The sequence below is a fragment of the Phytophthora cinnamomi genome (assembly GCF_018691715.1).
Source record: "Phytophthora cinnamomi strain GKB4 chromosome Unknown Contig17, whole genome shotgun sequence".
In the NCBI taxonomy this organism is placed as follows: Eukaryota; Oomycota; class Peronosporomycetes; order Peronosporales; family Peronosporaceae; genus Phytophthora; species Phytophthora cinnamomi.
This window is the reverse complement of record NW_027150950.1, coordinates 1,996,442-2,011,815: the sequence shown is the minus strand read 5'-3', so window position 1 is coordinate 2,011,815 and position 15,374 is coordinate 1,996,442.

Here is a 15,374-nt window from a genome sequence, read left to right as displayed (position 1 = left end):
TCAACACCATCTGCGAACCCCGAAATATTTGGATTCCAATCACTGTCCTCCATGTTGTTCAGCACAGTAAAATATTCTTTTGTCGCTACAATGTGTGCGTTAGTTCCGCTGTCGAAATACCAACGACTTGCGTCGCAATCCTTTGCGACTCTCTTGACAACTTTTCCCACGACAACGTCACGCTTGTGCACCCAGATGCTGTCGTCATCAGTCTTCTCCGATGAGATCTTCACGGGTTTCTCACCCGAGCGTGCCATCTTCGCGCTTGCCTTTCTCTCCGCACTGGATTTCTCTTCCAAGTCGGGGCAATCGCTCTTGTAATGGCCCTTGCCACCACAGTTAAAGCACTTGACGTCAGGCCTCGACGTCTTCTTCTTCGATCCATCACCAGTAGTTTTGCCCTTTGGGCCACTTGAAGCAGTGCCTTGCTTCTTCTTGCCTTGGTTACTGCCAAAAGCATTCTTCTCCCAGTCCTTGTTGCGCGTCTCAGCCGTGAGAATCAATTCTCGCACTAGTTCTGGTGTGTATTTACTCATGTTGGAGCTAAATAACACTTTTCTACGAAGCTCGTTGTAGCACACCTGCTGCGGCAGGCTGCGCAGCAACATGTCCACCATCTGAAGGTCACTCAACGGTGATCCAAGCTCCTTGAGCTCGTTTTGATCCGGAACATCGTGTACAAGTGTCCACGCACGTCTCCGTTAGTTCGCAGATGAGTCCTGTGCAGCTCACCTTGTAAGCGATACACTTTCTGCGCCTTGGTGGCATCGTTGTTCTTCCCCTCGTAGATCTTGCAGAGCTCGCCCCACATAGCAGTTCCAGTGTCCTGGTCCAACAACTGCTGGGAGAGTCTCGTCGTCAGCGAACCCATGATCAGCATCTGGATCTTCGCTTGCTTCTTGGTGTGTTCATCCTTCTTTTCTTGACTCCAGGTTGGGTCTGCCGTGACCTTGCCGCTTGCTATGTCCTCTAGCAAGCTCTTCTGGAACACGATCTTCATGCTCTTCTTGTAGAAAGGCCAGTTCTCGCCGTCCCAGTTGACGGGATTGCCGGAGGAGTTGATCCTGAACTTCTTGTCCGTCTTGCTCTTGCGGCGATCGTCGTCTGAGTCGGATGAGGATGACATCTTGTCGTTGTAGTGCAGCTCACCAACGTGTAGCGCAGCGCGTAGCGTGTACTTGGGCTTGGGCTCGTAACCCTAACGGAGCGCAGATCGAACTCACTCACAAACAACTTGTTACTCTTAGGGGAACTTTCGGACTGAGGGCACGCCGAGTGCGGACTCTCTGCTACGGCCTTTCTACCATCACTCTGCTGGCCAGTTCCAGAAGATGGCTTCAACTTCACTCGTTGTGACAAAATATGATGCGGTTTCCAACAGGTCTCGTCCGAGGATATACTTCCAAATAGCAAACTTGATTTTCCAGATCACTGCCTTCTTCGCCTTGGAGGCGGCGTCTTTGATGATAATATCCATATTCGGCAACCGCTCTTCCGTGACGGAAACCTTGGAGGCGCCTCTGAGAAACCTATTTCCGTCGATGGTACCGGAGATCGTTTGAAATTGGTCAGGTAGAAAACCTGCCTGCTGCCCGTCTACTGCCGCTGACAGAGCGTTGGGGATTAAGAGGAAGGTGACTACAGCCAGCAACACGCAGTGCCACTGCAGCATTGCGCTCTTGGTAGTCGTTCTTGAGACCTATTGTGCAGTCGAGCTCGAGTTCCAAACTGTATGGCAGAATCTGAACGAAAAACGAAAACGTCGAGCGAATGATTACGAAATTGAGATCGTAATACACGTCGGGACAAAACAAAGTCACGTCGGGAGAAGCGTCCTAATCCTAAGGATTATCCCTAAAATATAATGTGGACCATGTTTTTATTTATTATATTTGGAGTTGGTTACAACAAGTTGGTAAAACAAAATGTACCGCACCTAAGTAACACTACGGGCGAGCGCGAGGCTCATTCTGTTTTCACTAATAATCAACAAAGATGTGCTTCGCCCGGAACAGCTCTGGATTTTAATTTGTGATTGCTTAGCTTGCCGCTGAGGTAGATTCGTGCTTGAGTACTGCTCTCTTTATCACGTTTAGTTTTTACTTGTTCACTCCGAGGGTATTCTATGAAACTAACTTTGATTTGTGAATCCCGGCCAAATTTGTCGAAATCGGTAACCAATCGGCCAATTTCGAATAGTGTCAGGCCCACCTCTGGCCTGCTGAGCAAGCAAGCCAGAGCGATGCGGCGCAAAGGCTCTGGCTTGCTTGCTCGCGGCCAGAGGCTTGAAGTTCCTGTGGCAGCTACCCGAGAGGGTCAGCCGTCACAGTGAACATGCATTTTGTAGGAAAAACATGAAAAAGAAACATGGAACATGCATTTAGTAGAAAAGAAATGAAAAGAAAACAAAAAAGACGCAGGGTAGCGCATAGTCAAGGAAAAACCCAGAAATACGCAAAGAGAGCCCTGTGCTCGCGTAGGAGCACAGCGAGGCATGCATGTTAGGCTAGCAGTAGCAATTCAGTATTAAATAAACCGTCTACCCCGCACATCGACCACAACTACCGCGCTTCTCGACAGGACCAACACTCGCACCCACTTCAACGACAAACACTCTTCGGGCCCAACGCGACATCTGGTAGCACTTGCGGGGAAGGCTCGCTGCTGCACGGCACTCAAGGGGAGGCTTTTCAGCTTGAGGTGTAAGTGTCACGTCAGCGTGACCAACCCAGCTGTTGGGGAGACTTTGGTACATTAATAGGGCAACCTATTATTGTACGCTGACCGTGGGAAATAACTGGAGGGCAGCCGTGGTGCAAATTTGTTTTGCATCTGGCCCCGGTGACAGCCCATTTGCCCAAGTAGCTACTGTTCTCAAAAGACTGCACCGCATATAAATCGAGCACTATAAGTCTCGAAGCCGGTTAGTCAGTTTTGTTCTTGGTAGCCCGGCACAGCAAAATTTGGCGAAGCGAAGACCTGGACGACAACCGTCACCGCTCGACCTCTCACGCGTCATCGACCTCTCAAGTGTCATCGACCTCTTCAAAGGCATCGAAGAAGTCCAAGACCTCCCACAGCGCATAACTCGGCCAATTTTAGGAAGTAGCGTAGGCTATTTTCTTTAACAGGTTTTCTCTTTTACTTTCTTTTAGTCAGTGCCCCTAAAAGTAGATTGCTCCCACCGGTATCAAGTTTCAAGGGTGAACACACAAAGTACGAAGTTTTCGCGTGTTCAAGATGGCGGATCCGGCCCAACTAATGCATAGTATGTTGGCGGCCATGGAGAAGCAGACAGAATTGATCGACGAGCTGCGCAAATCATGGCAGCTGTCGCAGTTAACGCTGGATGGGATATAATGCCCTGCTACGGGGGGGGAATCGTTCCAACTATACCGGGAGCAGGTGGAGCAGTACTTTTTAGCTAAGGGCATAGACTGGAAGGATAGTAAGTTGAGTGGACGCATTTTGGCTGTGTTAGCGGGATCGCTGAAGTATGGAGCCGCGCAGTGGTACATCGTCAAGAAGGACGATGTAAAGAGTGTGGAAGACTTCTTTTTGAAGCTGGAGGAAGAGTTCGTGCCTCCGGATCTGCAAGAACGTCTTCGGGACCAGATGAATGACTTGAAGGAGCGTCAGTGTCGAGACTTGCCCGATTATATCAGCAAGTTCAGGCACCTGATTACTCAAGTCAAGGAGATGAGCGAACTGGACAAGATTGTGGTGTTGTAGAACACACAAAATCGTCAAATGTGGATACTAGCCCAAACCACAACAATAGCCGAGCTAGTCGGCTCTTGTTGGCCTGCGCTGAGTTGCCCCAAGTTGCCCCAAGCGGTTCGGCCCTTCCGGGACAGAAGTGGCTCGCCTCCGCCGAGACCAAGTACCCCAAGCCAGTCAAATCACGGAGGTCAGCTGAGCTACCTGCCTCCGGGTTCAGAAATCCTGTACCCTCCACCAAAGGATGGACGACGGCGCGCGAGCGCTTTTACAGGTCGCCGGGGCAGAAGCAACCCGACTTGAAGAGTAACGGCACCCGGGCTGTCCGGCGTACCGGCTCGCCGACCTGGCGAGACTTGTTCCTTTCGCGCTTGGCGAGATTTGCCCAACCCGGGCCGACTTATCTCTTGGCGCTGCCAGTCGAGTACCCTCCAAGCTATGCCTCTCGGGTACCGACGGCAGGCATAATCCGACCCCGCGCAGTGACTTACGGAGAAGTGTACACGTGTGGTGGGCCTAGAAAATCCTGCTCTGTTTGTTCTTAAGTCTCCTGGGCGCCCTGAAAAGGCGCCTCCACTATTCCTAAGGTCCTATACAAATATCAAGTGAAATGGAGTGGTTTCGGATCTCGGCCGACCCTTCACCCTCTCAGCGACGCTTCGAACTCGGCGGAGCCGGATAAGTTGTCCGGATAACCCGGCGAGCTCGACGGGGAGGTCTCGCCGACTCGGCTGAGTGCTGCTGGGCTTGCCGGGCTCACGCTTGGTTCTCTTGTGCGCCTTCTGGCCGTGCACCGCGTCGTCTGGGCGGTCGGCAGCTCTGTTTAGCCGAGCTCAAGGCCCGGAAACTGCCTTGAACTCGGCTGAGCGTCTCCTAGCGTCCCCGCACTCGGCCCGCCGTACGTGCGTCTTCTCCTTGCGTGGAGCCACCCGTCCTTGGTCTCCGGTGCTCTTGATTCCCATTCAGTCGGCCGCAGTGCGCTCGTGAAGCCTGCGAGCTCGGCGGGTACCATCCAGCCGAGTAGTATCGTCGGTGCTGCTTTCCTGGCCGTCTCGGTACCGCGAGCTCGGCGGACTGGCACAGTGTACCCATCCAGCCGGGTAGTACCGTCGATTCCGCTATTAGGCGGAATTGGTACACTGTTCCACTTGGGTGCTCCACAAAACTGATGTTTCCTACACCACAAGATCATGTATTTTTTGCGTGGTCTGCCGTCAAGTATTCGGGAGGAAGTCCAGTATCGCAGGAGTGCAACGTTGACCGACGCTATTACCGTAGCGCTCGACTATGACCGGTCTCACGCGCATCGTGGACGCTCGGATGGAGCACGCGACAGACCGAGGTACCGATCGTACGACAACAGACGATCGAAGAGCAACAACGATGGACCAGTGCCGATGGAGATCGACAACGTAAGGGTACCGTCGAAGGAGGAATGTATGCGCCGAAACCTGTGTTTCCGGTGCGGGAGTAGCGCCCATCGGGCTCGTCAATGTCCGATACAGCCGCAGCAGACGCAAATGGCTAAGCGGAATGCGCCGAAGTACAACAACTCGGGCAGTAATCAAGGGCGTAAGCCGAGGATGAACATGGTCCTCGAGGATGACGAACAGGTGGATACTGTCGTCATGGATCGCGTGACTATGAGTGTGGCTGACATCCAGGAACAAGCGGATGAGTTACAGGCATTCATGGACAAGGCACGTGTACAAGTGGAAGAGACTGTCACTGCAGCGTCAGAAATGACGGAAGATGCTGGCTCGTGTGGACTGCAGCCAGTTGAAGAACCGAGTTTGCATGCGATGCAACCGGAATTGGAGTCTGGTGTGTGCGGATCGCCGCCAGAGCAGGAAGCTGAGTTGCTTGAGAAGCAGCCAGTGAAGTTGGTTCAGCAAGGATCGCAACCAACAAGTACAACGGAGACCTTGAAGGTGAACGCAGTGAAGTCCGAACGTACGAGTAACCTTTTCATCAGGAAGGGTCGCATCAATGGCAGAGATGTCCGAATTCTGTTGGACACGGGTGCAAGCACGAACATGATTATGCCAGGTTTGGCTAGTAATGTGCTTCTGTCAAGACGACTTCAAGCTCAGCGCTTTGATGGCACGTTGACACCGGCGACGGATGTCAAACACGTGGAAGCGCCAGTGAGCATGGATGGGTACTTCTTTCCAGCGATCGAGTTCGTGGAATGGAAGTTGCCGGAGTCGCACGACGTCATTTTGGAGAAACCGTGGTTTAAGGACTACAACCCTCAAGTGGATTGGCAAAAGGAGGAGGTTGTCATACCTGACCGGATGCAATTCATCGACGTCGATGCACCGTCGTTCTCGCACAACTTGAAGGAAGGCGAGTATGAGCAGGTGTTTCGGGTGAAGATACAACTTGTGCCCGAAGTGGAAGGAATTCCAGAACCGATCTTCAACGTAGTCGGTAAGGAGTTCAACGATGTGTTTCCGGAGCAATTACCAGACGGATTGCCTCCGATGCGTGAAGTCAACTTTGAAGTGACGTTGAAGAAGGGGGCTCAACCAAGCTCTCGTGCACCGTTCCGCATGTCGAAGATGGAACAGGATGCTTTCGAAGAATTTGTCAAAGACAAGTTGAAGAAAGGATGGATTGAAGTGTCGAACTCGCCGTGGGTTTCGAACATCTTCGCTATCCCGAAGAAGGACCCAGTCACAGGTCAAATGCCGAAAAGGGCTGAATGGTTGCGTAGCGGCAATTTGAAGATTCCGTTGCGTTGGGTGTTCGACTACCGCTATCTCAACAGCGTGACTGTCATTGCCAAGATCCCGTTGCCATTAATCGAGGAGTTGTTCGATAAGATGGTAGGTTGTGTCATCTACACGTTGATCGACCTTGCGCAGGGATATCATCAAATGCTGGTGGTGAAGTCAAGTCGTCCGTACACTGCGTTTCGAACACACAAGGAAACGTATCAGTGGTGTGTAGCGCCCATGGGAGTGGCTGGAATGCCAGGGACATGGTCCAGGCTCATGCACAAGCTGTTCGACAAGTACGAATTTGTCGTCGTGTATCTCGATGACATCTGCGTCTTCTCGAAGAGTATGGAAGAGCATGTGGAGCATCTGCGTGCAGTTTGTATGGTACTGCGTCGCGAGAAGCTTTTTGCGCACATGGCAAAGTGTTCGTTTGGTCAGTCCGAAGTGGCTTTCCTAGGACATGTTGTCTCGCAGGCAGGAGTAAGCGTTGACCCGCGTAAAACGGAAGCGATAGCCAAGTATCCGACTCCGACGAATCGAAAGGAGTTGTTGAGTTTCTTGGGTTTGGCAGGATATTATCGCAGATTTATCTGTGATTTTGCCGAGATTGCTCGTCCGTTGAGGGATTTGACGAAGGGAGATGCGCCATGGAATTGGACGAAGCCTGTGGAGGACGCGTATTTGCATCTCAAGCTCGCACTTCAGCAAGCGCCTACGCTGAAGTTGCCGGACTTTGAGCGACCGTTTATCGTGACGACGGACGCGTCAGGACATTGCATTGGTGGAGTTCTGTCACAGAAGTATGATGGAGCAGATCATCCGATTGCCTTCTATTCGAAGAAGTTGGATAAACATGAGCGTGGATGGCCTACGTATGAGAAGGAGCTACTAGCTATCAAAGTGGCTACGGAGAAGTGGAGACACTATCTGCATGGACGCCCATTCGACGTCTACACGGACAACGCAGCGCGTTCGTGGATGTTGCATCACCCACGAGTGTCACCAAAGATGGCTCGCTTTTTGACGCACTTTTCGCAATACACGTTTACTTTGCATCATGTGCGAGGTAAGATGAACGTTGTAGCGGATGCGCTCTCACGGCCTCCACCGGATGGACTGGAAGACGAAGAGGAGAAAGAAGCACCTCTTCCGGATGTGACGTATACGGTTCATGACTGCGACGACGAATGCGCGAAGAATGCCGCACCAGTTCATGACCACCGTATTAAGTCTGCAGTGTTGCGCAACTTGTCAACGGATGATACTCACCTGTTACTCGACGATGTCGACTTACGGGGGGAGGGTCGCCCGATTGGCGTAGCACAGCAGCAAGTCAACAGCGTCGACTATCATTTTGTAAGTCCGCACTTGGCCCCTGAGACGAAGAGAGTGTTTCAGGAAGGATACGAATCAGACCCTGCTTTCAAGCAACAGTGGTCTAATGGAGCAGGAAAGGAGAAGTTCGTCAAGCACAATGGGCTTCTGTTTTTCAAACAGACGAAAGGCGAAACTGTCTACCGACTTTGTGTGCCGAAGGTAAAAGAGCTTCGCACAAATGTCATGATCGAATTTCATGATGGAAAGACGTCCGCGCATCCTGGAAGTCGACGCACGTACCTGAAAGCAGCGCAATGGTACTACTGGCCGACTATGGACCGCGACGTAAGGGAATACGTTCGCACATGTGAGACTTGTGCACGATGGAAGTCCAGTAGCCAGAAGAAAAAAGGACTACTGATGCCGATACCAGTGCCAAAGGAATGCTGGGAAGTGGTGTCAATGGATTTCATCACGGGTTTGTCAGTGTCGGAAGGGTTTGATGCAATACTAGTTGCAGTGGACAAGTTGTCCAAGCGAGCGAAGTATGCACCAACGTATTCGACAGCTGACGCGAAGGACACGGCTAAAGTATTCTTTGATGCAGTTGTTCGGCATCACGGATTGCCGAAGGTCATCATCAGTGATCGCAACTCGAAGTTCATCTCGGACTTTTGGAAGTCATTGATGAAGTTGATGGGTATCAAACTCAGCATGACAACTGCGCACCGAGCTCAGGCAGATGGCCAGACAGAGCGCCAGAACCTCGTGCTCGAAGATGCATTGAGATGCATGATCTCGTATCACGGTGACGATTGGGTTAAGCACCTAGGGACTATCGAATATGCGCATTCGACCCTCGTCAACGCGTCTACGAAGTTCGCGCCATTCGAACTTGACACAGGACCTAAGGTGTCAAACATTGTGGCAGAGGAGATGAAAGACCTGCTGCAATCGGAGAATGATGTGACGCTCGCGGAGTTCGCGAAGAACTTTGCGAAGGAGCGACAGGAGATCGTAGAACGTGCTCAGAAGAATTTGGAAGAAGCTCAAGCAAGACAAAAGGAGTACTACGATCGCAAGCGCAGACAAGTTGTCTTTAAAAGGGGTGACTTAGTGCTGCTCGACACGAAGAACTTACCGCTGAAAACCGTAAACAAGAACACGGAATTGAAGAAAGCGAAATTAGCGGCTAAGAAGGTTGGACCGTTCGTGATTGAACGTATGGTGAACGACAACGTGGCGAAGTTGATACTTCCGCGCACGATGAAACGTCTTAATCCGACATTCAACGTGGAGTTACTGACCCATTACCAAACGAATCGTGAGGATTTTCCGAATCGACCGATTCCGAAGGCTGTACCTCTAATCTTGGACGAGGACACTGGAGAAGATGTGGTGTAGGAAACATCAGTTTTGTGGAGCACCCAAGTGGAACAAGGTACCAAGACAGCCAAAAGCGAAACTGACGGTACTACTCGGTTGGGTGGGTACACTGTACCAGTCAGCCGAGTTGTACCGAGCTAGCGTGAGCCAGAGGACCAGGCAACTCACCTACGAGGTCGAGAGAGCGCCAAGAACCAAGGGCTAACTAGCGGCGATCAGAAGACGCGCACGGAGTCCACAGCCGAGTCCAGGAGGGAGCTCAGCTGAGACCAAGACGAGTTCAGTCGCCGGACTCGGCTAACGGTACCATGTACCGTCCGGATAAGACAGAGCCATCCAAGGGTACAATGTACCGTCCGGATACGAGCTCCGCCGAGTCCAAGGGTCACTCCGCCGAGTCTTAGCGTCGCCCCGCCGAGTCCGTCGAGTTATCCGGACAGCTTATCCGCCTCAGCCGATCGAAGCGTTGCTGAGAGGGGGAAGGGTCGGCCGAGATCCGAAACCACTCCATTTCACTTGATATTTGTATAGGACCTTAGGATAGTGGAGGCGCCTTTCAGGGCGCCCAGGAGACTTAAGAACAAACAGAGCAGGATTTTCTAGGCCCACCACACGTGTACACTTCTCCGTAAGTCACTGCGCGGGGTCGGATTATGCCTGCCGTCGGTACCCGAGAGGCATAGCTTGGAGGGTACTCGACTGGCAGCGCCAAGAGATAAGTCGGCCCGGGTTGGGCAAATCTCGCCAAGCGCGAAAGGAACAAGTCTCGCCAGGTCGGCGAGCCGGTACGCCGGACAGCCCGGGTGCCGTTACTCTTCAAGTCGGGTTGCTTCTGCCCCGGCGACCTGTAAAAGCGCTCGCGCGCCGTCGTCCATCCTTTGGTGGAGGGTACAGGATTTCTGAACCCGGAGGCAGGTAGCTCAGCTGACCTCCGTGATTTGACTGGCTTGGGGTACTTGGTCTCGGCGGAGGCGAGCCACTTCTGTCCCGGAAGGGCCGAACCGCTTGGGGCAACTTGGGGCAACTCAGCGCAGGCCAACAAGAGCCGACTAGCTCGGCTATTGTTGTGGTTTGGGCTAGTATCCACATTTGACGATTTTGTGTGTTCTACAACACCACAACTGGTGCCGCGACCCGGGAGCAGAGTGTGCTTGAATTCGCTGGTGCCAAGTAAACCAAGTTTCGAGTACTGAGCAGGATGGTCGAGGGAAGGTCACCGCCGAGTTGGGCCAGCCCAGCGACGGCTGGAGGTTCGCCTCTCGCGAGGACGAACTCAGCTGGTGAGCCGAGCATTGACATGACGATGGAAGTGACCGGCACTGTCCAGTCAGGCGGGGACACTGCCCAAGACCGAGGAAGTGATGGTGATGATGAAAACGCCGAGTTCGGCAAGGCGAAGTTGATCGCCGAGTTGCTTAGCGGAGTCGGTGAGATCTCGCCGCTGGTTGGGTACGTGTGTAACTAGCGTCCCGCCCAGTGCAACTTCGCAGCCGAGCTCGGTGATGATGCGGACGACGACATTCAAGACGTTGCTCCAGGGGACCATCCGCCCCTATTACTTAGAGCGACGAGGGCATCGAGTGGGAAAAGCCCGAATTGGGAACTGTTGTCAGACATCTCGTGGGGCACTTTGCCATTCGATTGTCTGCAATATAAGACACGTGAAATCCGTCTGCAATTGGTGCAAGTTGCGGATGTGAACTAAAGCTATTGCACCAAATGATGATCCGCCGACTCGGTGAAGACAGCAGGCCGAGTCGAGACGATGAAGGATACTGCGTCAACTGTATGATTTTATGATTGCATGGTACCGAAATGGAGTTGAGTGGAGATTGAGTCGAGAAGCATGGAGTGAAAGCATGGCGTACCTGATGCAGGCGAAGAACCAGCCGAAGAAGTCGGTTTCGCTGAGAAACGGAGAGTCCGTAATGAACGAATGGAAGTTCAGGAACCTTGTTGACGTGGTGCCGACTCGCTCCGATGCTAAGGTCAACGTCGGCTGGAGCATGGCGAGCTGGGTGTCGTCGAGCTCAATCTCGACTAGACATGTCGAAGTCAGCTTGAACAAGCGTCGCCGAGTTCCACGTCGGCGAGGGAATGCTGGAGCCTCGAACCGCCGAGTTCCATCTCGGCTAGACGTGTCGAAGTCGGCTCGACCGAGCGTCGCCGAGCTCCACGTCGGCGAATGCATGCTGGAGCCTCGCATCGCCGAGTTCCAACTCGACTAGACGTATCGAAGTCAGCTTGAACAAGCGTCGCCGAGTTCCACGTCGGCGAATGCATGCTGGAGCCTCGCATCGCCGAGTTCCATCTCGGCTAGACGTGTCGAAGTCGGCTCGACCGAGCGTCGCCGAGCTCCACGTCGGCGAATGCATGCTGGAGCCTCGCATCGCCGAGTTCCAACTCGACTAGACGTGTCGAAGTCAGCTTGAACAAGCGTCGCCGAGTTCCACGTCGGCGAATGCATGCTGGAGCCTCGCATCGCCGAGTTCCATCTCGGCTAGACGTGTCGAAGTCGGCTCGACCGAGCGTCGCCGAGTTCCACGTCGGCGAGGGCATGCTGGAGCCTCGCACCGCCGAGTTCCAACATGACTGGACGTGTCGCAGTCGCCTCAGCCGAGCGTCGCCGAGCGTCGCCGAGTTCCACGTCGGCGAGGGAATGCTGGAGCCTCGCACCGCCGAGTTCCATCTCGGCTAGACGTGTCGAAGTCGGCTCGACCGAGCGTCGCCGAGTTCCACGTCGGCGAATGCATGTTGGAGCCTCGCATCGCCGAGTTCCAACTCGACTAGACGTGTCGAAGTCGGCTCGACCGAGCGTCGCCGAGTTCCACGTCGGCGAATGCATGCTGGAGCCTCGCATCGCCGAGTCCAATCTCGGCTGGACGTGTCGAAGTCGTCTTGACCGAGCGTCGCCGAGTTCCACGTCGGCTGGAGCGTGGTGGAGCCTCGCGCCGCCGAGTTCCAGCTCGACTGGACGTGTCGAAGTCGGATGGACCGAGCGTCGCCGAGTTCCACGTCGGCGAGGGCATGCTGGAGCCTCGCACCGCCGAGTTCCAACTCGACTGGACGTGTCGAAGTCGGCTCGACCGAGCGTCGCCGAGTTCCACGTCGGCTAGAGCGTGGTGGAGCCTCGCGCCGCCGAGTTCCAACTCGACTGGACGTGTCGAAGTCAGCTTGACGGAGCGTCGCCGAGTTCCACGTCGGCGAGGGCATGCTGGAGCCTCGCGCCGCCGAGTTCCATCTCGACTGGACGTGTCGAAGTCGGCTCGACCGAGCGTCACCGAGTTCCACGTCGGCGAATGCATGCTGGAGCCTCGAACCGCCGAGGTCCATCTCGGCTAGACGTGTCGAAGTCGGCTCGACCGAGCGTCGCCGAGTTCCACGTCGGCGAATGCATGCTGGAGCCTCGCATCGCCGAGTTCCAACTCGACTAGACGTGTCGAAGTCAGCTTGAACAAGCGTCGCCGAGTTCCACGTCGGCGAATGCATGCTGGAGCCTCGCACCGCCGAGTTCCATCTCGGCTAGACGTGTCGAAGTCGGCTCGACCGAGCGTCGCCGAGTTCCACGTCGGCGAATGCATGCTGGAGCCTCGCACCGCCGAGTTCCAACTCGACTAGACGTGTCGAAGTCAGCTTGAACAAGCGTCGCCGAGTTCCACGTCGGCGAATGCATGCTGGAGCCTCGCATCGCCGAGTTCCATCTCGGCTAGACGTGTCGAAGTCGGCTCGACCGAGCGTCGCCGAGTTCCACGTCGGCGAATGCATGCTGGGGCCTCGCATCGCCGAGTTCCAACTCGACTAGACGTGTCGAAGTCAGCTTGAACAAGCGTCGCCGAGTTCCACGTCGGCGAGGGAATGCTGGAGCCTCGCACCGCCGAATTCCATCTCGGCTAGACGTGTCGAAGTCGGCTCGACCGAGCGTCGCCGAGTTCCACGTCGGCTAGAGCGTGGTGGAGCCTCGCGCCGCCGAGTTCCAACTCGACTGGGCGTGTCGAAGTCAGCTTGACCGAGCGTCGCCGAGTTCCACGTCGGCTAGAGCGTGGTGGAGCCTCGCGCCGCCGAGTTCCAACTCGACTGGACGTGTCGAAGTCAGCTTGACGGAGCGTCGCCGAGTTCCACGTCGGCGGGGAAATGCTGGAGCCTCGCACCGCCGAGTTCCATCTCGGCTAGATGTGTCGAAGTCAGCTTGAACAAGCGTCGCCGAGTTCCACGTCGGCGAATGCATGCTGGAGCCTCGCATCGCCGAGTTCCAACTCGACTAGACGTGTCGAAGTCAGCTTGAACATGCGTCGCCGAGTTCCACGTCGGCGAATGCATGCTGGAGCCTCGCACCGCCGAGTTCCATCTCGGCTAGACGTGCCGAAGTCAGCTTGAACAAGCGTCGCCGAGTTCCACGTCGGCGAATGCATGCTGGAGCCTCGAACCGCCGAGTTCCATCTCGGCTAGATGTGTCGAAGTCGGCTCGACCGAGCGTCGCCGAGTTCCACGTCGGCGAATGCATGCTGGAGCCTCGCATCGCCGAGTTCCAACTCGACTAGACGTGTCGAAGTCAGCTTGAACATGCGTCGCCGAGTTCCACGTCGGCGAATGCATGCTGGAGCCTCGAACCGCCGAGTTCCATCTCGGCTAGACGTGCCGAAGTCAGCTTGAACAAGCGTCGCCGAGTTCCACGTCGGCGGGGAAATGCTGGAGCCTCGCACCGCCGAGTTCCATCTCGGCTAGACGTGTCGAAGTCAGCTTGAACAAGCGTCGCCGAGTTCCACGTCGGCGAATGCATGCTGGAGCCTCGCACCGCCGAGTTCCAGCTCGTCTAGACGTATCGAAGTCGGATGGACCGAGCGTCGCCGAATTCCACGTCGTCGAGGACATGCTGGAGCCTCGCGCCGCTGAGTTCCATCTCGACTGGACGTGTCCAAGGCGACCCCGGTCGAGCTTAGAGGAGTTGCGTGGGTCCAGCCGACATCACCTCGTCCAGCCGGGACCGTCACGGACTGCGAAGGAGCTGACAACCGAACACTGATTTGGCCGGACGGCGGTGCCTGGTCTCATCGACAGAGGCATCTGTACCCGCACAGACATAGTGGGGCACAGAGACCACATGTCAGACAAGGTGTGAGCCAAGGGTCGAGTCGTTCGAAGGCTTCACCTTCACGGAGCGAGGGAGGCTCCGGTCGTTCCGACCAGCTTCGATGTGGGGAATGTGAGCGACAAATTTGACTGGACGGGAGAAGTTCGTGTGGGACACACCAGATGAGCCACGTCACTCACCACTCCGGCTCGTAACATGGCTGGGGCAGTTGTGGTGTAGGAAACATCAGTTTTGTGGAGCACCCAAGTGGAACAAGGTACCAAGACAGCCAAAAGCGAAACTGACGGTACTACTCGGCTGGGTGGGTACACTGTACCAGTCAGCCGAGTTGTACCGAGCTAGCGTGAGCCAGAGGACCAGGCAACTCAGCTACGAGGTCGAGAGAGCGCCAAGAACCAAGGGCTAACTAGAGGCGACCAGAAGACGCGCACGGAGTCCACAGCCGAGTCCAGGAGGGAGCTCAGCTGAGACCAAGATGAGTTCAGTCGCCGGACTCGACTAACGGTACCATGTACCGTCCGGATAAGACAGAGCCATCCAAGGGTACAATGTACCGTCCGGATACGAGCTCCGCCGAGTCCAAGGGTCACTCCGCCGAGTCTTAGCGTCGCCCCGCCGAGTCCGTCGAGTTATCCGGACAGCTTATCCGCCTCAGCCGATCGAAGCGTTGCTGAGAGGGGGAAGGGTCGGCCGAGATCCGAAACCACTCCATTTCACTTGATATTTGTATAGGACCTTAGGAATAGTGGAGGCGCCTTTTCAGGGCGCCCAGGAGACTTAAGAACAAACAGAGCAGGATTTTCTAGGCCCACCACACGTGTACACTTCTCCGTAAGTCACTGCGCGGGGTCGGGTTATGCCTGCCGTCGGTACCCGAGAGGCATAGCTTGGAGGGTACTCGACTGGCAGCGCCAAGAGATAAGTCGGCCCGGGTTGGGCAAATCTCGCCAAGCGCGAAAGGAACAAGTCTCGCCAGGTCGGCGAGCCGGTACGCCGGACAGCCCGGGTGCCGTTACTCTTCAAGTCGGGTTGCTTCTGCCCCGGCGACCTGTAAAAGCGCTCGCGCGCCGTCGTCCATCCTTTGGTGGAGGGTACAGGATTTCTGAACCCGGAGGCAGGTAGCTCAGCTGACCTCC